This window comes from Rhinoderma darwinii, unplaced genomic scaffold (assembly GCF_050947455.1).
Source record: "Rhinoderma darwinii isolate aRhiDar2 unplaced genomic scaffold, aRhiDar2.hap1 Scaffold_3370, whole genome shotgun sequence".
Taxonomy (NCBI): domain Eukaryota; kingdom Metazoa; phylum Chordata; class Amphibia; order Anura; family Rhinodermatidae; genus Rhinoderma; species Rhinoderma darwinii.
The window spans coordinates 112,668-130,297 of NW_027463420.1; the positions used below are offsets into that span (position 1 = coordinate 112,668).

The window sequence follows — 17,630 nt, forward strand, 5'->3', positions numbered from 1 at the left end:
CCCTCAAAAGACAAGGGGGCACTCCCTCCGTCTGGAGAAAAAAAGGTTCAACCTGCAGAGGCGACAAGGCTTCTTTACAGTGAGAACTGTGAATTTATGGAATAGCCTACCGCAGGAGCTGGTCACAGCAGGGACAGTAGATGCTGCAAAAAAGGGTTAGATAATTTCCTAGAACAAAAAAATATTAGCTCCTATGTGTAGAAATTTTTCCTTCCCTTTTCCCTTCCCTTGGTTGAACTTGATGGACATGTGTCTTTTTTCAGCCGTACTAACTATGTAACTATGTAACTATGATTACAATATAATGTTATTTACCCGCACGGTGAACACCGTAAAAACATAAACATAACTGGTATCACCGCATCCGTAAGAGTCAGAACGATTACAATATAATGTTATTTACCCGCACGGTGAACACCGTAAAAAACATTTTTAAAAAATAAAAAAACACTAGCAGCTCTAAAAAAAAAAAAAAAAAAAAAATCAAAAACTGCAGCTCATCCTACAAAAAATAAGCCCTCACTCCGCTACATCGACGGAAAAATAAAAAAAGTTCTGGTTCTGATTATACAGTTTTTTTTTTTTCCAAGGACAATTAGGGTGTGGCTTCTTTGGTGGGTGTCTTATAGGGCGTGGTATATCTCATGGGTCTGGCTAATGGGGCATGGTTTTCTTCCCAGAATTTCTGCATCCAAATAAGCAAACAAAACCGTCTGCACTAGTTTGGTTGACAACCACTATGGTGGCCGGTATCTCTCTGGTTATCTGGTTTTTACAGGCAGGTGATGTCTCACTTTATCACTAGGGCGAGGTGATATGTGCTGACCACTACTGGCAGCGTAAATACCAGCGCAGATAGTGTCACACTGTAGATGGTGTGCTCCTTGTAGATGGTGCTCCACACTGCCCCCTGTAGATAATGCCACACACAGCCCACTATAGATAGGACCACACACTGCTCCTTGTAGATATTACCACACACGCCGCTCCCTGTAGATATTACCACACACACACACTGCTCCCTGTAGATATTACCACACACACTGCTCCCTGTAGATATTACTACACACTGCTCCCTGTAGATATTACCACACACTGCTCCCTGTAGATATTACCACACACACTGCCCCCTGTAGATATTACCACACACACTGCTCCCTGTAGATATTACCCCACACACTGCTCCCTGTAGATATTGCCCCACACACTGCTCCCTGTAGATATTGCCACACACACTGCTCCCTGTAGGGAATGCCACACACAGCCCCCCTGTAGATAGGGCCACACACAGCCCCCCTGTAGATAGGGCCAAAACACAGCCCCCCTGTAGATAGGGCCAAAACACAGCCCCCCTGTAGATAGGGCCACACACAGCCCCCCTGTAGATAGGGCCACACACAGCCCCCCTGTAGATAGGGCCACACACAGCCCCCCTGTAGATAGGGCCACACACAGCCCCCCTGTAGATAGGGCCACACACAGCCCCCCTGTAGATAGGGCCACACACAGCCCCCCTGTAGATAGGGCCACACACAGCCCCCCTGTAGATAGGGCCACACACAGCCCCCCTGTAGATAGGGCCACACACAGCCCCCCTGTAGATAGGGCCACACACAGCCCCCCTGTAGATAGGGCCACACACAGCCCCCCTGTAGATAGGGCCACACACAGCCCCCCTGTAGATAGGGCCACACACAGCCCCCCTGTAGATAGGGCCACACACAGCCCCCCTGTAGATAGGGCCACACACAGCCCCCCTGTAGATAGGGCCACACACAGCCCCCCTGTAGATAGGGCCACACACAGCCCCCCTGTAGATAGGGCCACACACAGCCCCCCTGTAGATAGGGCCACACACAGCCCCCCTGTAGATAGGGCCACACACAGCCCCCCTGTAGATAGGGCCACACACAGCCCCCCTGTAGATAGGGCCACACACAGCCCCCCTGTAGATAGGGCCACACACAGCCCCCCTGTAGATAGGGCCACACACAGCCCCCCTGTAGATAGGGCCACACACAGCCCCCCTGTAGATAGGGCCACACACAGCCCCCCTGTAGATAGCGCCACACACAGCCCACCTGTACATAGCGCCACACACAGCCCACCTGTACATAGCGCCACACACAGCCCACCTGTACATAGCGCCACACACAGCCCACCTGTAGATAGGGCCACACACAGCCCCCTTGTAGATAGGGCCACACACAGCCCACTTGTAGATAGGGCCACACACAGCCCACTTGTAGATAGGGCCACACACAGCCCACCTGTACATAGCGCCACACACAGCCCACCTGTACATAGCGCCACACACAGCCCCCTGTAGATAGCGAGACCAAAAGAGAAAATAAATGCTGAGAAACAAAGAAGTAATGAAAATACAAAAATATTTTATTAACATATAATAAGACATGTAAAAAGAATCCATAAACCCACAGTAAAAACACGGATCCTTGACTGGAGCATTAACCAAACCATGTATCTATATATGAACGGTTAGTGAGACACATGTGTATCCCTTGATGGAAAATAATATGACATGAGTGTGTGAGCGTCTTTGAGAGTATAGTCTATTAAAGTAAATAGGTCAGCTATGTGCATATGTGAATGCAAAGTACTGTAGACTAAATAGAATCACACCCTATAGTCAAAAAATAAGTTAGCAGTACTATGGTACAATAAACGTAACAACACACATGTCATTTATAAATGCAATGGGATCAAACATGCAGAGATTCCGTAATAAGGTAAGTAAAGTACACAAAATAGATGAGGTCTCACATACCCATAATGAATGAACAGAATGAATGCAGCCAAGGTCCACCCCAACGCGCGTTTCGGCGCTAATGCCACACACTGCTCCCTGTAGGGAATGCCACACACTGCTCCCTGTAGGGAATGCCACACATTGCTCCCTGTAGGGAATGCCACACACTGCCCCTTGTAGATTGGGCCACACACAGCCCCCCTGTAGATAGGGCCACACACAGCCCCCCTGTAGATAGGGCCACACACAGCCCCCCTGTAGATAGCGCCACACTCAGTGCCCCTTGTAGATGGCGCTCAACACTGCCCCTGTAGATAGCGCCACACACAGCCCCCCTGTAGATAGCGCCACACACAGCCCCCCTGTAGATAGCGCCACACACAGCCCCCCTGTAGATAGCGCCACACACAGCCCCCCTGTAGATAGCGCCACACACAGCCCCCCTGTAGATAGGGCCCCATACAGCCCCCCTGTAGATAGGGCCCCATACAGCCCCCCTGTAGATAGGGCCCCATACAGCCCCCCTGTAGATAGGGCCACATACAGCCCCCCTGTAGATATGGCCACACACATCGCACCTGTAGATAGGGACACACACAGCCTACTTGTAGATAGCGCCACACACAGCCCACCTGTAGATAGCGCGACACACAGCCCCCTGTAGATAGCGCCACACTCAGTGCCCCTTGTAGATGGCGCTCCACACTGCCCCCTGCAGATGGCGCCACACACAGCCCCCTGGGACACACACAGCCTACTTGTAGATAGCGCGACACACAGCCCACCTGTAGATAGCGCGACACACAGCCCCCTGTAGATAGCGCCACACTCAGTGCCCCTTGTAGATGGCGCTCCACACTGCCCCCTGCAGATGGCGCCACACACAGCCCCCTGTAGATAGCGCCACACACAGCCCCCTGTAGATCGCGCCACAAACAGTCCTACTGTGGATAGCGCCACAAACAGCCCTCCTGTAGATAGCACCACACCCCCCCCCTTGTAGAAAGCACCACACCCTCTTGTAGATTGCTCCACACACAGCCCTCCTGTAGATTGCGCCACACACAGCCCTTCAGTAGATTGCGCCACACACAGCCCCCTTGTAGGGAGAGCCACACACATCACCTTGTGGATAATGCCACATACCCCCCTTGTAGATAGCGCCACAAACATCCCCTTGTAGAAAGCGCCACACCCCCCCTTGTACATAGTGCCACATACAGCCCCCCTGTAGATAGGGCCACATACAGCCCCCCTGTAGATAGGGCCACATACAGCGCACCTGTAGATAGGGACACACACAGCCTACTTGTAGATAGCGCCACACACAGCCCACCTGTAGATAGCGCCACACACAGCCCCCCTGTAGATAGCGCCACACACAGCCCCCCTGTAGATAGTGCCACACACAGCCCCCTGTAGATCGCGCCACAAACAGTCCTACTGTGGATAGCGCCACAAACAGCCCCCCTGTAGATAGCACCACACCCCCCCCCTTGTAGAAAGCACCACACCCCCTTGTAGATTGCTCCACACACAGCCCTCCTGTAGATTGCGCCACACACAGCCCTTCAGTAGATTGCGCCACACACAGCCCCCTTGTAGGGAGAGCCACACACATCACCTTGTGGATAATGCCACACACATCCCCTTGTAGATAACGCCACATACCCCCCTTGTAGATAGCGCCACAAACATCCCCTTGTAGAAAGCGCCACACACCCCTTGTACATAGTGCCACAAAGGGCCGGCCAGAACGGTGTGCCATTGCACTGGGTGCATCACTCTAGCAGGTGGAAGGGGGCGCTGCACTGGCTACCTTTCCCCTGCTTGTTTCAGAAGCGCCCGCGCCCGGTGACTCAGCATCCGCCTTTCCGCCCATAGCAGCCATAGCGGCGACACCGGGAATGAGGACGCCCATGCTGCCAGTCGGGATCGGCCCCCCATGGCCGGCGGCACCACTAGCAGCTGCTACAGCTGTAGCAACGCCACATTCAATAGTGTCTGCGTGATCAGTACACAGGTACTATTAAATACTATAGCAAAGCAGGAAGGTATCTCCCAGCTCTGCTATCTGCTAGCGCCACTGTGTGGCTGGGGATTCCGCTCCTGGATGGAGCGCTTGAGTCATCAAGCGCTCCGTCCAGGAGCGGAATCTCCAGCCACAGGGGGATTCCGCTCTTTCAGGGAGCTACAGTAGCGCTATGTACAGGAAGGGGGGGGGGGGGGTTCTATCACCTACAATGGGGCTGTGTGGCACTATCTACAGGGGAATCTGTGAGTGGTGGGCTGATGGTCATTTAAGTGAGAGTGGCGGGCTGATGGTCTTCAAGTGGTTTTCACCTCTGACCTCCAATTAAAGTTAATAGGAGGCAGAAAATACCTGTGGCGTTCGTTTGTAGCTTTCTTTGCCTACGTCTTTTCCGTTAGCTTCAACGGCTTAAAAAAAAAGTCAAAACAACGCTCTCAATTTAAAATCTGCCTTAAAATTCCTGAAGGAATTTTGGGGGGAGTATGCCACTGTCTACATTGGGAGGTGGGGGGCTGTATGGCACTGTCTACAAGGGGGAGGTGAGGGGCTGTATGGCACAATCTACAGGGGGCACTATCTACAAGGGGGGCTGTGTGTGTGCCAGCGAGGGGAGGGGGGCATTATAAAATTCCTGAAGGAATTTTGAGGAAGATATTTTCTGCCTTACAAAAAACGCTGTGTGAACATATTCTCAGTGTAGTGCTTGTTTTTAGCTGTTTTCTGTCTTTCTCGAAACAATTTTTGGTAGGGGTGCCCTGAGGAAATTTTATTTTTCCAGTGGTGCCTCGAGTCCGAAAAGGTTGGGAAACTCTGCACTAGGCTACAGGATCACGCCGGCCTACGCAAGGATCCCGTCGCGGAGCAGCTCAGTTCGTCTTGGGAACGGGGCCTAGAGGAGTACAATTTTTTTGTGTTTGGGGCACTGTCTACAAGGAGCAGGTGGGGGGGTTGGGGGGAGTATATCACTGTCTACATCAGGAGGTGGGGGGCTGTATGGCACTGTCTACAAGGGGGAGGTGAGGGGCTGTATGGCACTGTCTACATGGGGGAGGTGGGGGGCTATATGTCATGATCTACAAGGGGGAGTTGCGGCTCTGTATGGCGCTGTCTACATGGGGGAGGTGGGGGGTTGTATGTCACGATCTACAAGGGGGAGGTGGGGGAATGAACAGCACTGTCTACAAGGGGGAGGTGGTGGGCTGTATGACACTGTCAACAAGGAGGGGTGGCGGATTATGGCACAGTCTACAGGGAGGCTGTATGGCACAATCTAAAGGGGGCACTATCTACAAGGGGGGCTGTGTGTGTGCCAGCGAGGGGAGGGGGGCATTATACTGTGTGAAGGCCACTAATCAGACATTATTCTGTGTAAGGGCACTACAGGGGGAAATCTACTGTGTATGGCACTTAGGGCGCAAAACACTGTGTGGGCAAAATTAGAGGATAAAATACTGTGTCCTTAAAGGGGTAATAATATATTATATTATTAAATATTATTATTATTTTTGGGGCGTGGCCAGCAAGCAGCATGGATAGTCGTATCTGAGCTGAGCTCCCGGGGACCGTAACCTCTCCTGCTGATTATCCTGTCATCCTGGCTGGTAAATCTTTTTACTGGGACCAGACAAACTCTGGGCATACCTCTACCCCTCGCAGGCTACCCGGGGACATTCTTCGGTGACTTCGTCGGCCCTGCGGACGGAAACAGTGCACGACGGCCTGGTGTTCTGCTGCAGCCTGCACTCTACGCACTTCCACTTGATATTAACCCAGCCCAGGAGACAACGAAGGACTTGCATCCACTTGCATCGGAGGTACTGTTTATGCCCGACATCTCTTGCTTCTCCCAGGTGTCTTTTGGTCCTCTCTGTCAGACTCCGTGGTCCTGGTTGCATGGGCTTCTGTTCCTCGTGGCGGCTGGTGGTTAATGGCGGACTGTCTGTGTCTGCAAGGCACGCATGATGAAACATTCTTTCTCTGTCTCCCCTGACAGCCGGTGAAGGTACAGACCTCAGGCTCAGTTGGGGACGACAGTTTTGATTTCTCTCAGGGGAGACCCTGAGATTCCATTGTTACCAGTATCTGGGTGGTGAGTTGCGGCCTAACGGAGCCATTTTGCATATATGCCTGTTATACATCTATGTCACTGATTTGGCTCACCTGCTCACTATACTTTCTGGGACTGCCTGCCTACCCGGTTCTTTGTCTATAGAGCTTACTTACCATATATAACTTCCTACCAGTGTGCCATACTCTGTTAAAAGGAGACTGTATCTGTTGCCTTACTTTTCCTGCTACACTATTGGTGGGGTGCGACCTACCTATTTCAGCTATACTGTGCACCATGCGTAAATCTAAACCTCAGTCTGCAGTGGATAAGCTAAAAGATTTTGCTCGTACTGATCAGGACGAAGATAATTCCTCTCCACGTAAAACGAGATCTATTCACCTCAAAAATAAAGAGGACGATGCCCGACCGAGTGGCGGCATGGATTCCGACACTGAGCCTAAACCTACGTTACGTCAGGTTTCATTGCAACTTCTATCGGCCATTGATGCTTGCAAAACTTCTTTAAACAGGCCAGATTGATGAGATAAACCTTGATGTCAGTTTGCTCCGTCACAACATGCAGAACCTGAGAGGCTGTATGGGAGAGATGGAGGGGCGACTTTCTCAAGTAGAGGACAGGATTGGTCCTCTTGCTACTACCCTGGCTGCTACTACACGGAAGGCGGATGCTTGTCAATCCAAAACTGATGACCTTGAAAATAGACTGCGTCGTAATAATTTACGTATAATTGGCTTACCGGAAAAATCTGAGGGCAAAACTCCTGAACCGTTTATTGAACAATGGCTCAAGACTAACTTAGAGGCGTCAGCCTTTTCCACGTGCTTTGTGGTTGAGAGGGCACATCGTGTTCCGGCTAAGCCGCTGCCTCAAGGTGCAGCCCCTCGGCAATTCCTGGTTGGGATTCTAAATTACAGAGATCGAGACACGTCTTTGCGTCAGTCCAGGTTGAAAGCTCCATTCAAATTCAACAATTCCACTATTTCCATATTTCCTGACTTTTCTGCAGACCTCCAGAAGCAGCGTGCCATCTCTATGGAGCTCAAAAGAAAGTTTAAGGAGTGAAACATTCCATACTCAATGGCATACCCTGCTCGTCTCCGAATTGCCTATGATGACAAAGTGGTCTTCTTGCATAGCCCGGCGAGAGAGTGGCTCCAGATGCATCCTCCGGTGGCTTGAGTGACTCTTCAGCATTCACCTGTGGGCCCTTCGAGAATGCTCCGTTGATCAGCCTGACATTCTTCACATGATGAACGTTACTGGGTGATATGTTGTATATTTTATGATGTTATACCGTACCTTATGTCGCTATATCTACCATTGGCTACTCAGGTCAGTTGATCCAGAGGGGGATCTCTCTCCTTTCTATATATTGTTCTCATCTGATTCACTGGTAAAAAACAAACAAAAAGACCCAGAACATTTTTCTTATATGTTTACTGATGCCAGGATGGATGCCTGACCAAGACGTAGTCGAGTATTCCCCAATCTAATTTTTCTACCCCAAATGTCTGCCCTACCTATGGTTCTTGGTGGGGACATTTCTGGGTTCTTTTCCTCGGTTACTTTGTTATGTTTGATTGTTGTTCATGTGTATGTCTATGCCACTGACTCTGATAACTCTGTCCATACCTTTTTCTGCTCATCCATTGTATGCTGCTGTACTGCCCAGGACTGGCAATTGATCCTTGATGACGGGCCTCGGGGTTCCCTCATATTAGGCGATCCCGTCCCCCCCTAATCTGTTTACAGGAGATTCACCTCATTAGTGAAAGATCTAGTTACCTTAGGAAACCTTGGATACAATGGGCGTGCCACTCCTTTCACACTTTTTATTCTAGAGGGGTTTCCCTGCTGATACATCGCACTGTACGATGGAATCCAATACAGACGCGAAGAGACCCAGCTGGAGATTTCGTTTTTGTTTATGCTGAAATAGACACGAAGCCATATGTTATTCTGTGTATATATAATCCACCACAGGCTAACACCTCCGTCCTTCAGGCAGCTATTGCTTTTGTACATCAAATTAGGTAATGTCTCCGGCTATAGACCGTTTCTCACAAGATCCCGCCCATAATTTAACACCCACTACTCCTTTGTGTCAGCTGATAGAAGGTTTGGGCTGGATTGATCTATGAAGACATTGTCACCCACAGGTTCTGGAATACACTTGTCATTCTCCTGGGAGACAGGCTCTCTCCAGGATTGATCTATGAAGACATTGTCACCCACAGGTTCTGGAATACACTTGTCATTCTCCTGGGAGACAGGCTCTCTCCAGGATTGATCTATGAAGACATTGTCACCCACAGGTTCTGGAATACACTTGTCATTCTCCTGGGAGACAGGCTCTCTCCAGGATTGATCTATGAAGACATTGTCACCCACAGGTTCTGGAATACACTTGTCATTCTCCCGGGAGACAGGCTCTCTCCAGGATTGATCTATGAAGACATTGTCACCCACAGGTTCTGGAATACACTTGTCATTCTCCTGGGAGACAGGCTCTCTCCAGGATTGATCTATGAAGACATTGTCACCCACAGGTTCTGGAATACACTTGTCATTCTCCTGGGAGACAGGCTCTCTCCAGGATTGATCTATGAAGACATTGTCACCCACAGGTTCTGGAATACACTTGTCATTCTCCCGGGAGACAGGCTCTCTCCAGGATTGATCTATGAAGACATTGTCACCCACAGGTTCTGGAATACACTTGTCATTCTCCTGGGAGACAGGCTCTCTCCAGGATTGATCTATGAAGACATTGTCACCCACAGGTTCTGGAATACACTTGTCATTCTCCTGGGAGACAGGCTCTCTCCAGGATTGATCTATGAAGACATTGTCACCCACAGGTTCTGGAATACACTTGTCATTCTCCTGGGAGACAGGCCCTCTCCAGGATTGATCTATGAAGACATTGTCACCCACAGGTTCTGGAATACACTTGTCATTCTCCTGGGAGACAGGCTCTCTCCAGGATTGATCTATGAAGACATTGTCACCCACAGGTTCTGGAATACACTTGTCATTCTCCTGGGAGACAGGCTCTCTCCAGGATTGATCTATGAAGACATTGTCACCCACAGGTTCTGGAATACACTTGTCATTCTCCTGGGAGACAGGCTCTCTCCAGGATTGGTCTATGAAGACATTGTCACCCACAGGTTCTGGCATACACTTGTCATTCTCCTGGGAGACAGGCTCTCTCCAGGATTGATCTATGAAGACATTGTCACCCACAGGTTCTGGAATACACTTGTCATTCTCCTGGGAGACAGGCTCTCTCCAGGATTGATCTATGAAGACATTGTCACCCACAGGTTCTGGAATACACTTGTCATTCTCCTGGGAGACAGGCTCTCTCCAGGATTATCTATGAAGAAATTGTCCACCACAGGTTCTGGAATACACTTGTCATTCTCCTGGGAGACAGGCTCTCTCCAGGATTGATCTATGAAGACATTGTCACCCACAGGTTCTGGAATACACTTGTCATTCTCCTGGGAGACAGGCTCTCTCCAGGATTGATTATGATTTTGGTTCTCCTGCCTTATCTCTTTATGTGTCCTCCAGATCACTCTCTTCCAGGGGGATTTCGGACCACAGTGCGATACTGGTCAGGTCGGAATTTCCTGGACAGCGATTGTTACCTACTTGGAAGTTGCATCCTTTCTGGTTGACACTTATTGGACCCTCTGATCGCATCCCAGACCAAATTATACAATGTTTACAAGTACATGATGCACCTATTTCTCATACCCTGAAGTGGGATACCTTTAAGGCGTACTTGCGTGGTTGTTTGCGATCTACAATTTCTTGTATTATAAAGTCCACGGCTCACTCTGAGAGGAAGGCGGGGGAATGTGTGGCCTCCGCAGAGTTGCTGTATATTTCTGATCCCACGGACGCACACAAGGCTAGTTGGTTACATTTCACTCGTTTATATAAACATGTGCTTCACCTTAAGACTAAGCGCAAATTGTTTTATTACACGTCAATATTATTTTGAGATGGAGAATCAATCCAGTCAGTTATTGGCCCACTTAATTAGACACAATAACTCCTCCAATTCAGGATAATGAGGGTGGTCTATTAACAGAGGGGGATGCCATTGCTACCAGATTTAGAAAGGACTATACCATTTTATATAGTTCCACCTCTAATCATACCATCGCAGACGTTGTAGTTTATCTGAGGGATCTGACTTTTCCTACTCTCTCTTCATCGCAGGTTACATTGCTTGACTCCACTATGATGATGGCGGAACTTCAAGAGGCTATTCAGGAAATGTCTCTCCATAAATCCCCAGGTCCTGATGGGCTCCCTATTGAAGGTTATAGGAGGTATCGGGAACATATGGGCCCCATGTTGTTAGATACTCTTAACCAGGCTTTACTCAGCCACTCACTTCCCTCTACATTTGATGATGCTTCTATTATTGTGCTACTGAAGCCGGATAAAGACCCTATTGATTGAGGTTCTTATAGACCAATTTCCCTAGTTAACGTGGACTATAAAATCCTACCTAAGATCCTGGCAAAGCGACTGAATCAAGTTGTTCTAACAATTATTCACCCTGACCAAACTGAATTCATGCGCGGTAAATCTACATCTATAAACATTACACGTGTACAGACACTTATGCAGATGGGTAGAATGCGTCATTTGCCTTGGGCTGTCGCTTCATTAGATACTATGAAGGCGTTCGACTCTGTTGAGTGCTCCTTCCTTCTGGCCGGCCTTCACAGCTTTGGTCCTACATTTATCTCATGGATCCAACTTCTCTATAAATCCCTTATGGCTATTGTGGTGGTCAATGGCATCCCCTCGGATTCTTCTCCTCTGGCACGGGGTACGCGGCAGGGATGTCCCCTCTCACCGCTTTTATTTGCTATTGCCATTGAAGCTATAGCTATTAGATTGAGATCCACCCCTATGGTAACTGGTGTGCAGTGGGAGGGAGGGTCTGCTGTGGTGGGCCTGTACGCTGACGAGAAGGTCCTTTTCCTGCGCAGCCCTCATGAGTCTTTTGGTCACGCTGTCCGCTTGTTAGATGCCTTTTTGCCATTTTCTGGGCTTAGGGTTAATTGGCAGAAGTGCCCCATTTCCTACATGATGTGATCGGCGCTGTAATGTCGGTGACAGTAATGCTTTATATTTAGAAAAACGTTCTATATTTACCACGTTAGAAGCGATTTTACATTTATGCTAATGAGTTTCTTAATGCCCAAGTGGGCGTGCTTTTACTTTAGAGCAAGTGGGCGTTGTACAGAGGAGTGTATCACGCTGACCAATCACTGACCAATCAGCATCATGCACTCCTCCCCATTCATTTAGTCAGTGCATAGTGACACTGCGTTGTTCACGATCTGCTGTCTTATACTGACACATTAACGTTACTGAAGTGTTTAGACAGTGAATAGACATTCCTTCCAGCCAGGACGCGATGTCTATTCACAATCCCGACACTTCGGTAACGTTTACAGCAGAGCAAAGCGTAATCTCCCTGTAACCGGTCATTAACAGCGAGATCTCGCGAGATTACACTTTGCTCTGCTGTAAGTACCACAGAAACGTTACCGAAGTGTCGGGATTGTGAATAGACATGGCGTCCTGGCTGGAAGGAATGTCTATTCACTGTCTAAACACTTCAGTAACGTTAATGTGTAAGTGACTGAGCCCAGGCTAAGTGTAGAATCCCCAGTCAGAGGGTTGCCGACGCTCTGGCCGGGTATTCCGCTCCCGGAGGAGTGAATGGCAGAGCAGGGAGCGGAGAGTTTCCTGCTCCGCCACAGTATTCAGTAGTACCTGCGTCCTGAGGATGCAAATACAATTGAAAATGGCCGGGACAGTTATTTGCCGGGACTGTCTCTGTAAATTTGGGACAGTCCCGGCAAATTCAGGACTGTTGGCAACTATGAGAATATGGCGACACTAAATAACATTGTTTTCTAACAAAAAGTTATTTCTATGTAAATATCGCACATCATGAAAAAAACCATAGAAATTTGGTATCGTCCGGCAGAATCTAATCCTCGCACCGCGGGACCGGCAGAAAAATAAACAAGAAATAGATCTGAGGGAACAACTAAACCCGTGCTGGTGGTGAAGGGGGTTAACCTGCGGTGCGGATTATAGACACGCAGGATATCGCATTTATACCGCGGATTCGCGGCGCATTTGTTGCAGAATTTCCCCATTAAGTGAAATGGAAAGTCAAGTTCTGCAACAACCGCCATTGTTCCCAGAATCCTCTGCGGCTCCACCGCGTGTTCACAGCAACGCTGCAGGTTACACATCTATAAAAAAGAAGGCGTCATGTGACCCCTGCAGCCAATCACAGGCCGGAGAGGTCACATGTCATTATAGGGGTCACCTGGACACAGCCGGAAGAGCAGGGACGTGTTGCTATGGTAACGCTGGGAGAGGTGGGGATCGGCCTTGTTGTATTTCTGGAGTAGATATTCGGGGGGATTATACGGCCACCATTTGGGGTGAATATTCGGGTGATTTCCTTGCGTGTTGTGGGTCGTATTCGCTACGTGTGAACATTCCCTTAAACCGCACGGTGAACGACATTAACAAGAAATGTATAAAAGTCAGTGAATAAGTTGTATGTCCCGAATATTATGTCATTACAAAACACGACTCGTCCCACAAACCATCCGACCACTACAAAGACCAGAAATAACCACTTACCCCAAAGAGGCCGGCACTGGAGGGGTTAAATCCGGGCTAGGAGTCCAGTGGGCGGAGTCACTCAATGGTTGATAACAGAGAGAACACCCGACCAGCGCTGCTCTCTACCTCATCACGTAACAGCTGAAGGACCTGTGATGACGTCACCACCAAGTGACAGGAAAAGGCGGAGCTTATTAGTGGAGAGAGGCGGAAGTGGAAGGACCTGGGATATCAAGGTCACGTGACCGTGGAATCAGGGGGGGGGTTTAGAAGTGTGAGCGATGTATGAAGGACCTGTGTGATGATCAAGTGACATGAGGGGTCCTGAGCATCATATGAGCGATGAAGGAGTGATCGGTGCTAAACAGTGCAAAATATAATGTGTTGTGGTAAAAGGACCTGTGATGACATCACCACCACGTGACTGGGACGGAAGGGGTGGAGCTTATCATTTGAGAAAAGTGGTGGAGGAAAGACCTGTGAAGCTGATCACGTGACATGTGGGGGGCGGAGCTCTGTGAGTGTTCCGGTCTCCTGTGCTATGGTGAGAAGAATTCATGCTTACGTCAAATGAGGGGCGGGGCTATGCCTCCTCTCCAGTTAGACTCCGCCTATCTTGTTGTCCCGTTCACATGGTGGTGACGTCATCAGAGGTCCTTTCCATGTATGATGTAGAGAGCAGCGCTGATCGGGTGTACATGACTTCCGGTCACCGCTGTTGTTTAGTGTTCTCTCTGTTATCAGTCAGGAGGTTTCCCATGATGCAGTAGTAAGGTTACATGAGGTCATTTCTGTCCGGTTTTGGTGCGTTTTTGTCTGGCACAGTGTTAGTAATTATTATTATTTATTTTAAGTGGTGTAAATATAAAATACAGGAGGGATTAACCCCTTGGTGACATCAGATCTATAGTATTATGCTGTACGTGCGCCGTCACACTAGAAGGAGCGGAGCCTGCACCGTACACGACTACTGACAGCCGCCGGCAACCGCCAAGATCAGAGACAGCGCAATCCCGGCCGCTTAACCCCTCGTGATTAATAGCGACCGCGGCATCTGATCAGTTAGAGATCGCGGCTTCCTCTGTCCTCCGAAGAGACTGCGCGATGCCGACCGGTTATATAAAACCCCCCCACACCGCGCAATTACCGGAAATATAAACCCCTCCCACCGCGCAATCACCGGAAATATAAACCCCCCACACCGCGCAATCACCGGAAATATAAACCCCCTCACACCGCGCAATCACCGAAAATATAAACCCCCCACACCGCGCAATCACCGGAAATATAAACCCCTCACACCGCGCAATCACCGAAAATATAAACCCCTCACACCGCGCAATCACCGGAAATATAAACCCCTCACACCGCGCAATCACCGGAAATATAAACCCCTCACACCGCGCAATCACCGGAAATATAAACCCCCCACACCGCGCAATCACCGGAAATATAAACCCCCTCACACCGCGCAATCACCGAAAATATAAACCCCTCACACCGCGCAATCACAGGAAATATAAACCCCCCACACCGCGCAATCACCGGAAATATAAACCCCTCACACCGCGCAATCACCGGAAATATAAACCCCTCACACCGCGCAATCACCGGAAATATAAACCCCTCACACCGCGCAATCACCGGAAATATAACCCCTCACACCGCGCAATCACCGGAAATATAACCCCCTCACACCGCGCAATCACCGGAAATATAAACCCCTCACACCGCGCAATCACCGAAAATATAAAACCCCTCACACCGCGCAATCACCGGAAATATAAACCCCCCCCCACACCGCGCAATCACCGGAAATATAAACCCCTCACACCGCGCAATCACCGGAAATATAAACCCCTCACACCGCACAATCACCGGAAATATAAACCCCCCACACCGCGCAATCACCGGAAATATAAACCCCCTCACACCGCGCAATCACCGAAAATATAAACCCCTCACACCGCGCAATCACAGGAAATATAAACCCCCTCACACCGCGCAATCACCGGAAATATAAATCCCCTCACACCGCGCAATCACCGGAAATATAAACCCCCCCACACCGCGCAATCACCAGAAATATAAACCCCTCACACCGCGCAATCACAGGAAATATAACTCCTCACACCGCGCAATCACCGGAAATATAAACCCCTCACACCGCGCAATCACCGGAAATATAAAACCCCTCACCGCGCAATCACCGGAAATATAAAACCCCTCACACCGCGCAATCACCGGAAATATAAACCTCTCACACCGCGCAATCACCGGAAATATAAAACCCCTCACACCGCGCAATCACCGGAAATATAAACCCCTCACACCGCGCAATCACCGGAAATATAAAACCCCTCACACAGCACAATCACCGGAAATATAAAACCCCCCCACACCGCACAATCACCGGAAATATAAACCCCCCCCCCACACCGCGCAATCACCGGAAATATAAAACCCTTCACACCGCGCAATCACCGGAAATATAAACCCCTCACACCGCGCAATCACCGGAAATATAAACCCCCTCACACCGCGCAATCACCGGAAATATAAACCCCCTCACACCGCGCAATCACCGGAAATATAAACCCCCTCACACCGCGCAATCACCGGAAATATAAACCCCTCACACCGCGCAATCACCGGAAATATAAAACCCCTCACACCGCGCAATCACCGGAAATATAAACCCCCTCACACCGTGCAATCACCAGAAATATAAACCCCTCACACCGCGCAATCACCGGAAATATAAAACCCCTCACACCGTGCAATTACCGGAAATATAAAACCCCCCCACACCGTGCAATCACCGGAAATATAAACCCCTCACACCGCGCAATCACCGAAAATATAAAACCTGTCACACCGCGCAATCACCGGAAATATAAACCCCTCACACCGCGCAATCACCGGAAATATAAAACCCCTCAACGCGCAATCACCGGAAATATAAACCCCCCCCCACACCGCGCAATCACCGGAAATATAAACCCCTCACACCGCGCAATCACCGGAAATATAAACCCCCCACACCGCGCAATCACCGGAAATATAAACCCCTCACACCGCGCAATTACCGGAAATATAAACCCCCCACACCGCGCAATCACCGGAAATATAAACCCCTCACACCACGCAATCACCGGAAATATAAACCCCTCACACTGCGCAATCACCGGAAATATAACCCCCCCCCCACACTGCGCAATCACCGGAAATATAAACCCCTCACACCGCGCAATCACCGGAAATATAAACCCCTCACACCACGCAATCACCGGAAATATAAACCCTCCTCACACCGCGCAATCACCGGAAATATAAACCCCTCACACCGCGCAATCACCGGAAATATAAACCCCTCACACCGCGCAATCACCGGAAATATAAAACCCCTCACACCGCGCAATCACCGGAAATATAAACCCCCCACACCGCGCAATCACCGGAAATATAAACCCCCTCACACCGCGCAATCACCGGAAATATAAAACCCCTCACACCGCGCAATCACCGGAAATATAAACCCCTCACACCGCGCAATCACCGGAAATATAAACCCCTCACACCGCACAATCACCGGAAATATAAACCTCACACCGCGCAATCACCGGAAATATAAACCCCCCACACCGCACAATCACCGGAAATATAAACCACTCGCACCGCGCAATCACCGGAAATATAACCCCCCCACACCGTGCAATCACCGGAAATATAAACCCCTCACACCGCGCAATCACCGGAAATATAAACCCCTCACACCGCACAATCACCGGAAATATAAACCTCACACCGCGCAATCACCGGAAATATAAACCCCCCACACCGCACAATCACCGGAAATATAAACCACTCGCACCGCGCAATCACCGGAAATATAACCCCCCCACACCGTGCAATCACCGGAAATATAAAACCCCTCACACCGCGCAATCACCGGAAATATAAACCCCTCACACCGCGCAATCACCGGAAATATAAACCCCTCACACCGCGCAATCACCGGAAATATAAAACCCCTCACACCGCGCAATCACCAGAAATATAAAAC

General features: G+C 49.6%; 1 long non-coding RNA gene across 2 annotated transcripts in view; it reads right to left on the reverse strand.

Moving 5' to 3' along the window:
• LOC142704765 (uncharacterized) overlaps nt 1-13,968 on the reverse strand; it is a 52,847-nt gene extending 38,879 nt beyond the window's left edge. Inside the window, exons 1-2 of one of the 2 annotated variants that reach the window (XR_012868171.1) lie at nt 13,583-13,968; nt 8,660-8,804 (exon numbers count right to left, since the gene is read on the reverse strand). This is a non-coding gene — a long non-coding RNA (uncharacterized LOC142704765). The remainder of the gene's footprint in view (nt 1-8,659; nt 8,805-13,582) is intronic. The other variant, XR_012868172.1, reaches the window with a different exon arrangement.
• Between the last annotated feature and the right edge of the window lie 3,662 nt (nt 13,969-17,630).